Below are 12,703 nucleotides of genomic sequence, written 5' to 3'. Positions count from 1 at the left end.
CAGAACTATAGAACTGAGTTGTGAGCCTCTGCTGCAAGAATTTGGAGAACCCAGATTAAGAAATCTGTGTATTGATAAAACTGTCTAAGGGAACAAAAACAGGAAATGTTTTTAGATGAGAAAGAACTATCAGGAATTTAAACAGGAAAGGCTGAGTACTGTTTGTTACTGCAGAATGCTAATGCTGTGTGCAGAATGACCATTGCCCTGACTATGAGAGCTTGACAGACACTCCATCCAAGGATAGGCAGTCCAGATCAGCAGTGCAAAGTTGTTCACAAGGTGCTTCACTGGTTAAGAAAGCTTAAAAAGGAATTAGAATCAAGGGAGTCAGACGTCCAACTATCCCCTAAATTAATAGGACCAAACTGGAAACAAGAATTATGACCAGATCTCGGGCATGTTAATCAAGCAGAGTCTTGCAGCTGAGGTCAGGGAAGTCAGAGGCAAACTGAGGGAACCAGAGAAGCAGTGAGCTCCAGCTGGAGCTGAGTGTTCGAGTACAGAGAGACTAATCCAGAGCTGGTCTGGAGATACAAGCGGGTGCAAATGGAGATACAAATGGAGATACAAGCAGGTACAGTGCTGGCACTCACTGGTTTGTCTTCTGCAGATCAGAGAGCCTTGCAGAGAAGGAGGAAAGCTCAATGCCACCATGGCAGGGGTTCTGCAGTGTGAGTGCAGAGCTGCACTGCCCAAGGCTGTCGCAGGTGGGCTACAGACAAGCTCCCTTTGGGCCAGGGGCTCACAAGCCCACTCATCCCTTGTGTGCTCTGAAACTGGCTGGTTGAGACAGCTGGACAGGTCTCAGTGGTTCCTCTGATGATGGATATGGATGGTTCTGTCAATTAATAGCTGCAGTTCTCAGGCTTCAGCTCCCAAAGCTTGCAGCAGTACTTCCTAGAGCAAAGAGCTAGGGCAGAGCTCTGGTTTCCCAACAGATCCGTAAGCCATGGGCAGTTTTCCCCCAGAACACTCTTAGAGTGAAAGCAGATCAGTAGTGTAGGAAGGGAGCAAAAAAAATTGGAATCCATAAATTGCATTTTTACAAAATATTCAAAACAGCTAAACAAAAAAAATGAAACCACAAACAACCCCCAACCCCCAACTTGCAATCTCCCCCCAACCCTCAAATCATTCTCAGAAGTTCTAAACTGACTTATTTTATAGGTTTCCTTCATATTAAATAAGCCTTCTCACTCACTGACCTATGCATCCTTTCTATATTGGAGCAAAATAAGAGTAAGTCCCAGCTCAACTCTTAGTTTTGCTAGGCAAAGTTGGCATGAGTTTGGGCTATTTAATTTCTTTCCAATTCTGAAGTATTTTCAATTAATGTATAAAGAAAAGATCTCTACAAGCATCTGTTCCTACAAAACCAGAGCTGATGTTATTGTATTATCTATTATAAAAGCAGCAATGAGATTATATGTATAGAAAAATGATTTTTTAAAAATTATGGTAATAACATTGCAATAGTTCTGCTAAGATATCCCCTGCTACAACAGGCTGGTCAGTCTGACCAAAAATAACAGAAAACAGATACACAATTAACTTCTTTATGAAGTAAAAGATAGGAGTGAAATAAATTCCAGCCAATACTTACTGAATTTTGTTTTCCAAAACCAAATCATTTTACTTTTGTGATGAAAATGTCTGAGGTTTTGTCTAAGTATTCCATGACACTCAGACTTCAAATGCAGCAAAATGTTTTTTCTATGATTCAGACCTTAGAGGGATTGCAGAGAAGTGAGCTGTTAGATTTTTGAAATGTATATGAAATTTTGTGTCCTTATATATATATATATGTATTTTTGTTGTTTGTGACATATATGTAAAGAGTTTGTCCAGATTTTCATGGATGGGTGGAATTTGTAGAAGGGTTCTGCAGAAAGCAGGACTCATTTCTGTTTTGTTCAACGTAGTCCATGGTAACTTCAAATTAGTTATCCTACCATATCTGATAAAATGTGCACATGACACACAGGCCAACCAAACATTAAGCAATGATGAGGCTAAAGCAGTTATTTGCAATATCCTAAAATTCTTGTTCTGCAGGGACCTGGGAAGGGGAGGTAAAAGTTGTTTATATAGCTAAACAAAGAGTAAGTGTATGAAGAGGCAGTTTTATCTCTCCTTGAGGTTTTAATTAGACCAATATTGAAATACTACTTGGAGAACTAATGTGGATGCACAAAAAAAAAAAAAAAAAAAAAAAAAAAAAAAAAAAAGGCAATTGAAAGTATACAGTATAAATCATCATTAAAATGCCCAGGGAGAATTCTCTAATAAAAAGGATGAGAAATGTGAGCAGCAGCAGAAGGAACTGGCTGCCCTGTGTCTGGCAGAAGCTTGGACAGGCTCTCAGAAGGTGTCACACATCCAAGTGGTACCAGGGAACAGGTAGGGATGGATGGGAAGTGGCTTTCAGATGCCAGGCAGGGCATTGAGGAGACCACTGATGCTTTCTCAATGGCAAAACCACAATTTAAGGGTCAGTGAGTGATGGAATATTTAACTAGATCATCTACTTTTTATACTTCATTAAAGTCAGTATGCCTATAAAAAAATAAGTAAAAAAATTTAGGAATAAACAGTGACAAATCTCTGATTAGAAATTGCTTCAGTATGATCTCGCAAAAGTGAAGCAGATTCTCAAAGTAGCATGATTATCCTCTAGTTAAAATAAAGCTGTGTGACTTGCCACAGAGAGCTGTGATACAGAATTCTGTAATTTGAATAAAAGGAACCTTTTATTTCATTCTGACAACTTTGATGTTCCTTTGAACTCCCTTTTAGCTCAATGCTAGCCAAATGGCTTCTGGGCCTTGCAGATATAGTTCAAAGCCTGATTTATGTTACTGATTAAAAATAATGTAAAAGCCTCTGGAAAAAAGAAATCTGGGCATATAATAATGCAGTACAGGGCTATCCACCAGCTTTACTGAGCCATTTACTGGATCTGGCTGCTGAGTTTTCATTCTTACTTACTCGTTTCAGATCTCGGTGAGTGGCAGGAAAAAAAAGTTGGTGCTGGCACCAAACACCCACTTTGGTAGTGATGTTATTGTGCAGAGTAGTCCAACTCCTCAATCTCTCATCTGATATCTAAACAGGATAATGAATGTAACTGAATCAATGTGACAATGGGGAGAGAAGAGATAGTGCTTTCCAGTTGTGCCATCATGGGTGAACATGTGATGTGGCTGTGTGACTTGACTGTGGTGATTACAGGCGCAGATGACACAGGGAGCTGGCTTTGCCCAGGAGTCCCCACACTGTGCAGTGCAGGAGCAGGACAAGTTCTGAGATAACGGGGCTGTGAAAGGAAAACACTTGGCATTCTTGTTCTCCAGGGAGGGCTCGTGGGGCCAGGCAGTGCTGCCATACCTGGCTGCACTGCAGAACTGGGTCCCAGCCCCTCAGCACCTTTTATTGTAAATGCAGGTGAACCCGGTGGGGAGAAATGATGATGCCTGATTCCCGTTCAGAAGGCTGAATGATTTCTTTATTATAACTATACTAAAATACATTAATATACTATTTAAAGGAGATACTAAAACTACCTACCTACTTTTTCTAACTACCATATCTAACTCACTCACAACTCGTGACCCTCTCTCGCGAGTCCAGCCCCAGGTGGGTTGGATTGGCCATCAGGCTCAAACAATCCTCACCAGAATCCAACCAAGCAATCACCCCAGGTAAACAATTCTCCAAACACATTCTACATGGGAGAAAAAAGGAGGAGAAATAGAAATTGTTTTCTCTTTCTTCTCTCTGTGCTCCTATAGGACGAAGTCCTGAGAGGGAGAAGAATGTGCCTGCCACAGCTTTTGAAAGTGTCTGTGTGACCTGGACACCCTCTGCAAGTGTCCACAGTACAAACAGTAATGAATGCTCATGGTGTGCCCTATTTAAGGCCATAAGGCAGCAAACAAGCCAGATTTCAGGGATGAGGCACTACAAAGGCATCATAGAACTGTGGCCTTTTCCTTAGGAATAGGTGTTCTTCAGCACTGCCTTGGCCACAGCAGCCTAGCCCATCCAAACATAAATGCTATTTTCACACCAAAATTTTTAATTTTAACTTCCTCTTTATGCGTGTGTATATATTGTTTATTCACAAGCATGTCACAGCTTCCAGTGGGTTGAAGCAGGCAGTGTGGTGTCTCTATTCATACGTTTCTGCTTTTTAATAGGATCTATTCAGAGCAAGACAAAAGGCTGATTGAATGCTGGGAGAAATTTTGTATCGTAGAGTCATTTAAATGTGAACTAGGACATTCTGTGGAAAATTACATAAAAATGGCTAGTGGCCCTGTGTACAATACTTGCTTTCAACATTATCCAACTCCAAACAGGGTTTTGACAGTTACATAATGCAGATGGGTCATGATCAGCCAACTCAGAAATGTTCAGCATTGTGCAAAATGAGAATCACATTTGACAAAGTTGAAATGAAGAAAAAAAGGAAACAAAATCTTTCATTTTCAGTGTGCTGATCAATTTTCTAATTATTAATATCCAAATTTAGAAATATTTAGAATCATAGAGTCTTTAGAATCATAGAGTCACTAAGACTGAAAAGACCCCCCAAGATCATTGAGTCCAACTTTTGGAATTTAATTTGTTTGCTGTTTGAAATCTAAATACCGGTAGAAAGACTGGTAAAGACTCAAAATAAAAAATCTGGGAGGTCTTCAACCTTCGACACACCTGTTTGTAAAAACATCTGAAATATATTGTAAATGGTTTGTGAAGCTAGAGATAAGTGATCATATCTGCTATTGATCTATATGAAATATGTATATCTTGATTTAGAGATATTTTACTCTGACTCTAAAATAGCCATAGACTGACTTAGTTACAGAACTGAATTCCAGAATTCACAAATTCAAATAATATAGCTCACTGCTAAATCATCCTGCCACCCCTACTTTTCTTCCACTGCAAAAAGGATGCTTAGGACTTTGTATTAATGCTTATTTTCTCTTTCTTATGCCAAAACAGTAATTTCACAGAAAAATATGAACAAAATATCTGAAGAACTGCACTTGCATCAGTAAGCACCACATGACAGCAGTGTGAGTTTTCTCCCAGTGGTAATAAGGTCATAAACTACATAGAATTGTGGTGTTTCAGTGTACACAATTTGTACTGTGTAAGCCAAAGGCTTTATACACAGATACAGATATGTAAATATATAAATATGAATATATAAATAAAATAAACTGCAGTAAAAAGTCTTATAGATATATATATATACATTTTCTGCAGGGGAATTATAGCACAAACTTTTTGATATTTCTGCTATTATTTTTTCCCTGTAACCTGAAGAGAAATCTGTTGATGCTGAAGGATAATTTATGGTCTTCCTTTGCATTCTCTCTTTCACTTCCAGGATGAGACTGTTAGTTACTAACACGCAACAATTGTAATATTATCTCAAATTAATTATACTTTTGTTGCATTCCTTCCTTGAGAATAGCTGGCTCTTAATGTAGCCCAGTAAGTATTCCAAAATATGGACAATCAGGTAAGAACACATCAACATGGCAAGCTTTTTGTAGCTGAGACTATTAAATTGTTTGTTTATACAAACTGGTGCTCCAAGTACTGGAATCTTGATTTTGTGTGACTAAAGACAATATTTTATTATTCATTCCGGTCTGTTTTCCACCTCCTTAAACCTTCTTATAGTCACAAAACTACTTTATAGTAGTGAAGAAGTGAATTATAAGTTGCAGTGAAAACAAGGTTTCCATATCTGACTTTAGGTTTCTGATTTTAATACGTATAAATTGAATTAGAGTGGTGAGTTTTATCAAGATGGGTTTTTTTATGTTAAATCATAAAAAAAGACCTTTACTTCTTGTCATGCAGTCTTCTGCTTCAAGGATAGCTAGTTCAGATTGCTACTGCTTTTTGGCAAGATGTGTTCTGTCAATCTGGAACAAATATACAAAAGACTGAATGTAAGGAAAGTGAAAATTAAATCTGATTCAAAACAACACTGAACATTGAAGAAGTTTTGTTTAATACAAAATGTTTTTGTAGCTTGAGTTGTCAATCAGTGCTTCTTACCAATATGATTGTCCTGTACTTGATACAAATTAATGTCTTGAGGCTGTTTTTGTTTTGAAGTAGTGCATCATCTCTGCATTTCACTGTGGCATCAGGGCAATAACAAGCACAAATTCAGGCTGGGTGAGAAATGGATTGAGAGCAGTCCTGAGGAGAAGGTGTTGATGAGGTCCTGACATGCCTGACATGACCCAGCAATGTGCTTTTGGAGCCCAGAAGGCCACTTGTGTCCTGGGCTGCATCCAAAGCAGCGTGGGCAGCAGGGAGAGGGAGGGGATTCTGCCCCTCTGGAATTCTGAGTCCTGGTCTGGGGTCTCCATATATAGAGGGCATGGACCTGCTGGAGCAAGCCTGGATCAGGACACAAAGGTGTTCAGAGGCCTTTACCACCTTTCCTATGGAGGCAGGCTGAGAGAGCAGGGGTCATTCAGACTGGAGAAGAGAGGTCTCTGGGGAGACCCTTTTGCAGTCTTTCAGTAGCTAAAGGGGGATACAAAAAAGCCTAAAAGAGATATTTACAAAGGGCATGGGAACAAGATTAAGGGGATTGTAGTGCTTTACAACAGAAATTATACGAAAATCTTATTTAGCCTTTAATCTTGATCCCAATGAACTTACAAGTAAGAGAATGCAGAGAACTTCTGATAATGCTCTTGCTGCACAGAGTATATAATAGTGGCCGTCATCTACTTCAAGTCAAAGCAAAAATACAGACTTATAAATATTTAATCCTTTTCATTTTGCTTGGGTGAATTAATCTGTATAAGTATAGTGTTTAATAACATGGTACCCTTTATTGTATTTCTCAAAAGCAGATATTACAATGCTGCCTGAACTCACTTTGGGTCATTAACCTCCATTTAAATTGTCCCTGTGGTTCTTCACAGCTGAAAATGTTATACTTCACTAATCTCTTTGGAGGCTCAGTTGGATTTTTTTTCATATAAAATGTAGCTAACTTTTTTATCAGTTTTCTGCCAGCCCTTTTTGACTTTGCTGCTCCACTCCATTATTATATGTAAAAGTGTCCACCCCTAGTGTAGTGCTGTTACACAAAGTTTAGTCAAGGCTCATGACAGACAGGAAACTAACCAAGGCAGAGCCTAAAGCCCACTGTGTTCCAAAGAGCCATCCACACTTAATTCCATCTATAAGTAGTAATACGAAATACAAAATGCCTGGTGACAGACATGTCATTTTTCTGTTCCAGCTGCTATCAAACAACATTGCAATCAATGGTAAATGTCTACATTACTCAGTTCTTTGTAGTAAAATCTAAAAATAAGTTGCCATTTCTATTAATACACAAAGACTGTTTCGACATGGAAGACAAACCTTGGATGAAACAGAAACAGAATATCCAATCCTTTAATGTTTTTTTCTCACAAGTATAGGATGACTTGTGAAGGATTCAAGGAAATAGATGTATACTAACTGTTGTCAGCCATGGAGAGAAAGTGAGCTTTCTTGATATTCAAAATACATATACAAAATAAATATTCTAATCCAAAAAATTAGAAAATATATAGCAAAGGCTTGTGGGAGAAAGAGTCCTTATTCACTTGTTTTCTAGAGAATTTAACCAAGTGATTTCCCCCCATACCACGGGAAGGAAAATCTCTAAAAGCCTCTTAAGACATATAGTGTAAATGTAAAATTACACGAGGAAAGCGGCCTGATGAGAACACAGACTCATTAAATTTATATTGATTATAAAATGTGAACAAAGCCAATGTTAAAGTCAGTCAAGATAAATGAGAATTTGCAAATGGTTGATGAAACATGAATATGAAAAACATAATGCACAAAGTGATGATGTCCAAAAGTGTCAGAAGTGCCGTATTCCCTGCTGTTTGCACTGCTGAAAGCATTAAAATAACACCTTGCATCTCAAATCACAATTATCAGGCCTCTTCTTTTGCTGAGAAGAGAGGGATTGCTATGGAGACAATATATAGCTAATAGCTGGAGGGTAGGTGGAATAAATTCAATAAATAAACAGTCACAGCTGAAAAGAAGGAACGAGGGATGACAACCAAGTCTGACAAAAAGCTTCTGATTTTGTATTGAAATTTTGAAAAGGATGTAGAAATCAAATGCTGTCACTAAAAGCTGATAAAGCCATTGAATCAATATGGGGAAAACATCAGGGATTGATCTAGTCTTCGAAATGAGAAGCTAGCAGAGAATCATAAGACCTTTTGCTAAACTCTACAGCTGTTTCTATGCCTTTGAATGGGTCATTTATATTATTACATTATTTGAACATCAGATTACTTTGAAATCCCTTTGAGTTTTCAGTCTGGGCATTGTGTGAGCACTTGCTCTCTCCATTTAGCCCGTTCATTTCTTCCTGTGCTCTTAAAACCGGCATAAAGCTGGGCTGACATGACAGCTGACTCCAAGGCATACAATCTTACAAATCACATGCTAATCTTAAAAAGCAATTATATGTCTGAGAAAGGCCATTAAATAATGCATAGTATGGCAGGTGATATAGAGTCACATTAATGGAAACACTTAACACTGTTACCATGGTTAGTGTGAAAAACATACCTAAAAGGGGATGGTGCTGTTGACTGCCACTATTGATTCCAGAAAACCTCATTAGTTCTGCTTCTCAATTAATTATGAAATACTTGAGAAATGCCTGTCATTGTTCTTCTGTCAATTAGAATTAAATATAACAAAAGCTTAATCTGTTTTTTGTTTCTGCATTTCTGCCCTGTACAGAACTCCTGCCCACACTGTATTATTTACTGTTGATCAACAAAAATATTTTAATAGTGAGAAAGGAAAACTCTGACTGCAGTCATGACCTTCCAGTTGCCATTCTGGGTACCTGGTCTGGTTCACATAATTCATTGTACAGCTAGATCATAAATATTTTTCCTTAAGTGACTTCTCCCTCTTTCAATCAGATGATTTTTAATAATGATCTTGTGCAGTTTTATGTTGCCTTTCCTCAGATTCACAGCCTGGTTCTGGTTCTTTCACTGGCCACATCTCAGGAAAGGAGAAGGGTCATTTTGGTAGGCAGGAAGAGGAGAATGGAAAGGTTGAAGAGTTGTTGAATTTTTTTCTAGAGCCTCTAATTCTCCACATCTCTTCTGTCACAGTTATTCACTCAAGCTGTAACTAATCAGGATGACAACTTTGTTAATTTTTGGTGTCATTTGTAAGAAATTAGCTTTGTGGTTTTTATTAGCATAAAGACTGAGTTCTCAAAGTTCATTTGATTTTCTTATTACTCCTATGAAAAATAACACAAATCTAAATAATTTGCAAACACATCTGACAGAACTTTGGTTAGAAGATTGTGTTCAGCTCACTAGTCTCCCTATCATCACCCAGTATCCTTCTAATCAAACATGGCTGGCCTGTAAAAGTTGAGAAGCTGGTACACATTGACTTTTGCTCCTCCTATTGCACATGCAATAGCCTGCTGCAAAGAAAACTTTCTGACTGCCGAGGGCAGTAACAGGATGAGGTGACTGGATCCAATTAGTGCTACTAACCAGGGAAAGTCGTGAGCCCTTCTCTTTATTTGCTGTCATAATTGGTGGAAGTGAGGAAGTGGGTGTGTGAGGTTGGAGGAAATAGGAGAGAGCCTGGACTCATACTGCTAACACATCTTCATTTTAGTGCAAAAGGTATCAGGAGGAGCTATATTACTCAAAATGTCTTTTACAATGTGTTGGTATGTAGTGGATGAGAACATGCATTGTAGAATTTTCTATACAGAGAAAGAAAAAGAATCCTCAAATTCTTCCAGGACAATGAGAGCTAAATGTGCTCAGTTCAGTGGACTGATGTGCAGCCCTATTCTTCTCTGACCTGTCTATTCCTCTCACCTCTACACTTGGCTGTCACTACAGACATTGCAGCAGCACATGGCCTGTTTCTTGCCCTGTGCTTGGTACCTGTAGGAACACAGGGAGAGCATCCTTTCTTTTTGGCTCAGGTGGGTTCAGAGTGCATGCTGACATCTGTGCTGCCATAGTGGTTAAAGGTATCTCCAAACTCCCCTCTCCTTACTAATGGGTCAAGACTTTTTTTTCTTCTCATTTTAACAGTCTAGAAATGAAGTATCTAATGCAAACTATTTGTCTAGTCAGTGTTACCTGGATATAAGCAATGTGCAAGAGACACTTCTGAAAGACATTTTTTCTCCTATTGTGTTCAATCATTTGGGGATTAGATGAGTCACTCCTCAGATTTATTAGACCCTATACAGTGATTACAAAGGAAACCTGTATGACTAACCTAGATTGTGACACTTTTCAGATGTTAAAGCTTGAACACAGGAATTCCACCTAACCTGAATGGCAGGGAAATTGGTTGAAGAAGTATTTCAGTGAAGTAAGCTGAAATATAGGGCAGCATAGAAGGTAATGAGAAAAACAATAGAAGTACTAAAACAATAGATCCATATATCATTGTAGTAAAGTATTGCAAATGAGTTTCTACTGCAATGAAGCTTTGTTACAAAATGCCCTACTACATACCCTAAAAGTGGAGACATCATGTAGTACGTTAAAACATTTATGTTTCCACTGAAAAAAATCCTCAAAATTAATTAATTTTATTGTAAATTATTAGTTATGAATAATTTTAATTATGGTTGATCATAAATATTTTAATTAGTTAATGTGTAAATGTATTTTGTATTTTTTATTTGCACTGCTAATGTTTGACAACATTTTAATGGATTTGAGCTATGGATATGTCTAGGCACAACAGCTCTGTGAGCAAATTAGCAATTTCACAAATAAACAGAATTCCACTAAGCACAGCAAAACTGATTTATGCCAACTGTGATTTTGAAACTATGTATTTTGATGGAAAGCTTTGAAAAAAATAATTACATTATTTAAAAGGTGTAAAGAGAAATCTGAAAACAGAAATAATTGCTCCATTTAACTGTCCAAGATGAAACACAATTGCATCTTTTCTTCTTTTGTGCATTCTTATTTATAGCACACAGTAAACAAAGAGCATATTGTGTAGCTTTGAATAGGGGCTGACACTACCTCAAATAGATGATCTTGACAGCACGCCCAAAGAAATGTTCTAGCTTTAGAGCCTAAATTTCATTTTTTTTCTGTGAACTAGGTGCTCAGATACATCTTTTAAATTAGGAACACAGTGTTTATTTCATTGTGGGTGCATTGTTGAAGCTTGTGGTCCTACCAGGAGGATAAGGAGATCTCAGAGAAATGAGGGGAGTGCTGGTTGAACCTCACTGCTCCTCTGAAATAGCATGAAAACTGTTCATACAGCTGGAGTGGCTGACTCAGCCACTCTAAGAACAGCATTAGCTGCCAGGGCTGGGAGCAGGAGGCATGACCCCCTCCCCAGATTCCCCACGTGAGGCTGGGTGAACTCTCTGGGTCTGCACCAGCACGGTGGCAATGTGCAGACTGCAGCTGCAGGGTGACAAGGAGCCAGACTCTGGGGTTTGGCATGTGAACACACATCTAGGAGTTCAGTGTGTATCAACTCCAAAAGAAAAAATACATTCAAGAAGCCTTATTGTATCAGGCTGTGGATATTTTCAAGTTTCTATCATATTTATGTTTGTACCGAATGTGTGAGAGGCACCTAGCTTGAAATGCTACTGACATTAGAGTGGAATATGAAGGACTGCTGGACTTTTCTTTCTCATGCATTATACTTACAGGTCACTGACTTCCTCTGCTGCCCAGGGAGGTGGTAGAGTTGTTATCTCTGGAGGCATTTAAAAAAAGACTGGATGTGGCACTCAGTATCGTGGTTTGGTTGATATGGTGCTGTTAGGTTATAGGTTGGACTTGATGATCTCAAAGACTTTTTCCAACCTAGTTATTTCTGTGATTCTATGATTCTGTTAAATGTGAAATAATTTGGTCAAACAAAAAATGTTTGTCAAGCTCTATTAAAACAACATTTGCTCAAAGCAATTCTAAATAGTACAGAAGCATGTGAACAGACCAAATTCTTCTGACAGTTTTCATCCCAAGTATCGGAGTTAACATTAATTCTCTTGGTAATGTTCCCTGTCAGTCACAGGGACAAGGAATCCAAACATTGCATTGAAAAAGGCTGCAGATCAGTCATCCTCACAGAAACCAGGTGTGGCCTGAAAGGTGTGTTGAGTTTACAGTAAACTGACAGGGCCAACAACAAGTTCTGCTCGTGACCTTGGACAAACCAACAGCTGCAAGAGCTTGCATTTCCCATCAGGTTTGTAAGAAATGCTGAGCCTGTGATATGTCTAAGTATAAATTTGACTTATTTTAAATAAGTAAATACTCACTCCTGTCAGAGTGCTTAATTAAAAATAACAGTGAAATGGTACAATATGAGACAGTCTGACATTCCAATATTTGAAAGCATTCAACTGTTTAATAAAACACTAAGGAGCAATATTTTAAGTAACATGCAATGTTACATTAGTTATCTGCATTTAGTTATTAACACAAGTATATCTATTAAAATGATTTGTTGTGATAATTCAGACTATGAGCCACTTTCAGATGCATGGGAAGTCTGTAATAACTGATGTGCTATTTGAGGGGCAACCAAGTTGTCCATTACTGTCCTGAAGCAGGGTGCATGTGGCACATACAAAATG

The sequence above is a fragment of the Lonchura striata genome, chromosome 1A (genome assembly GCF_050655825.1).
Source record: "Lonchura striata isolate lonStrDom1 chromosome 1A, ASM5065582v1, whole genome shotgun sequence".
Taxonomy (NCBI): domain Eukaryota; kingdom Metazoa; phylum Chordata; class Aves; order Passeriformes; family Estrildidae; genus Lonchura; species Lonchura striata.
The sequence above is the reverse complement of the archived record's forward strand: the minus strand, read 5'-3'. Positions refer to the sequence as shown.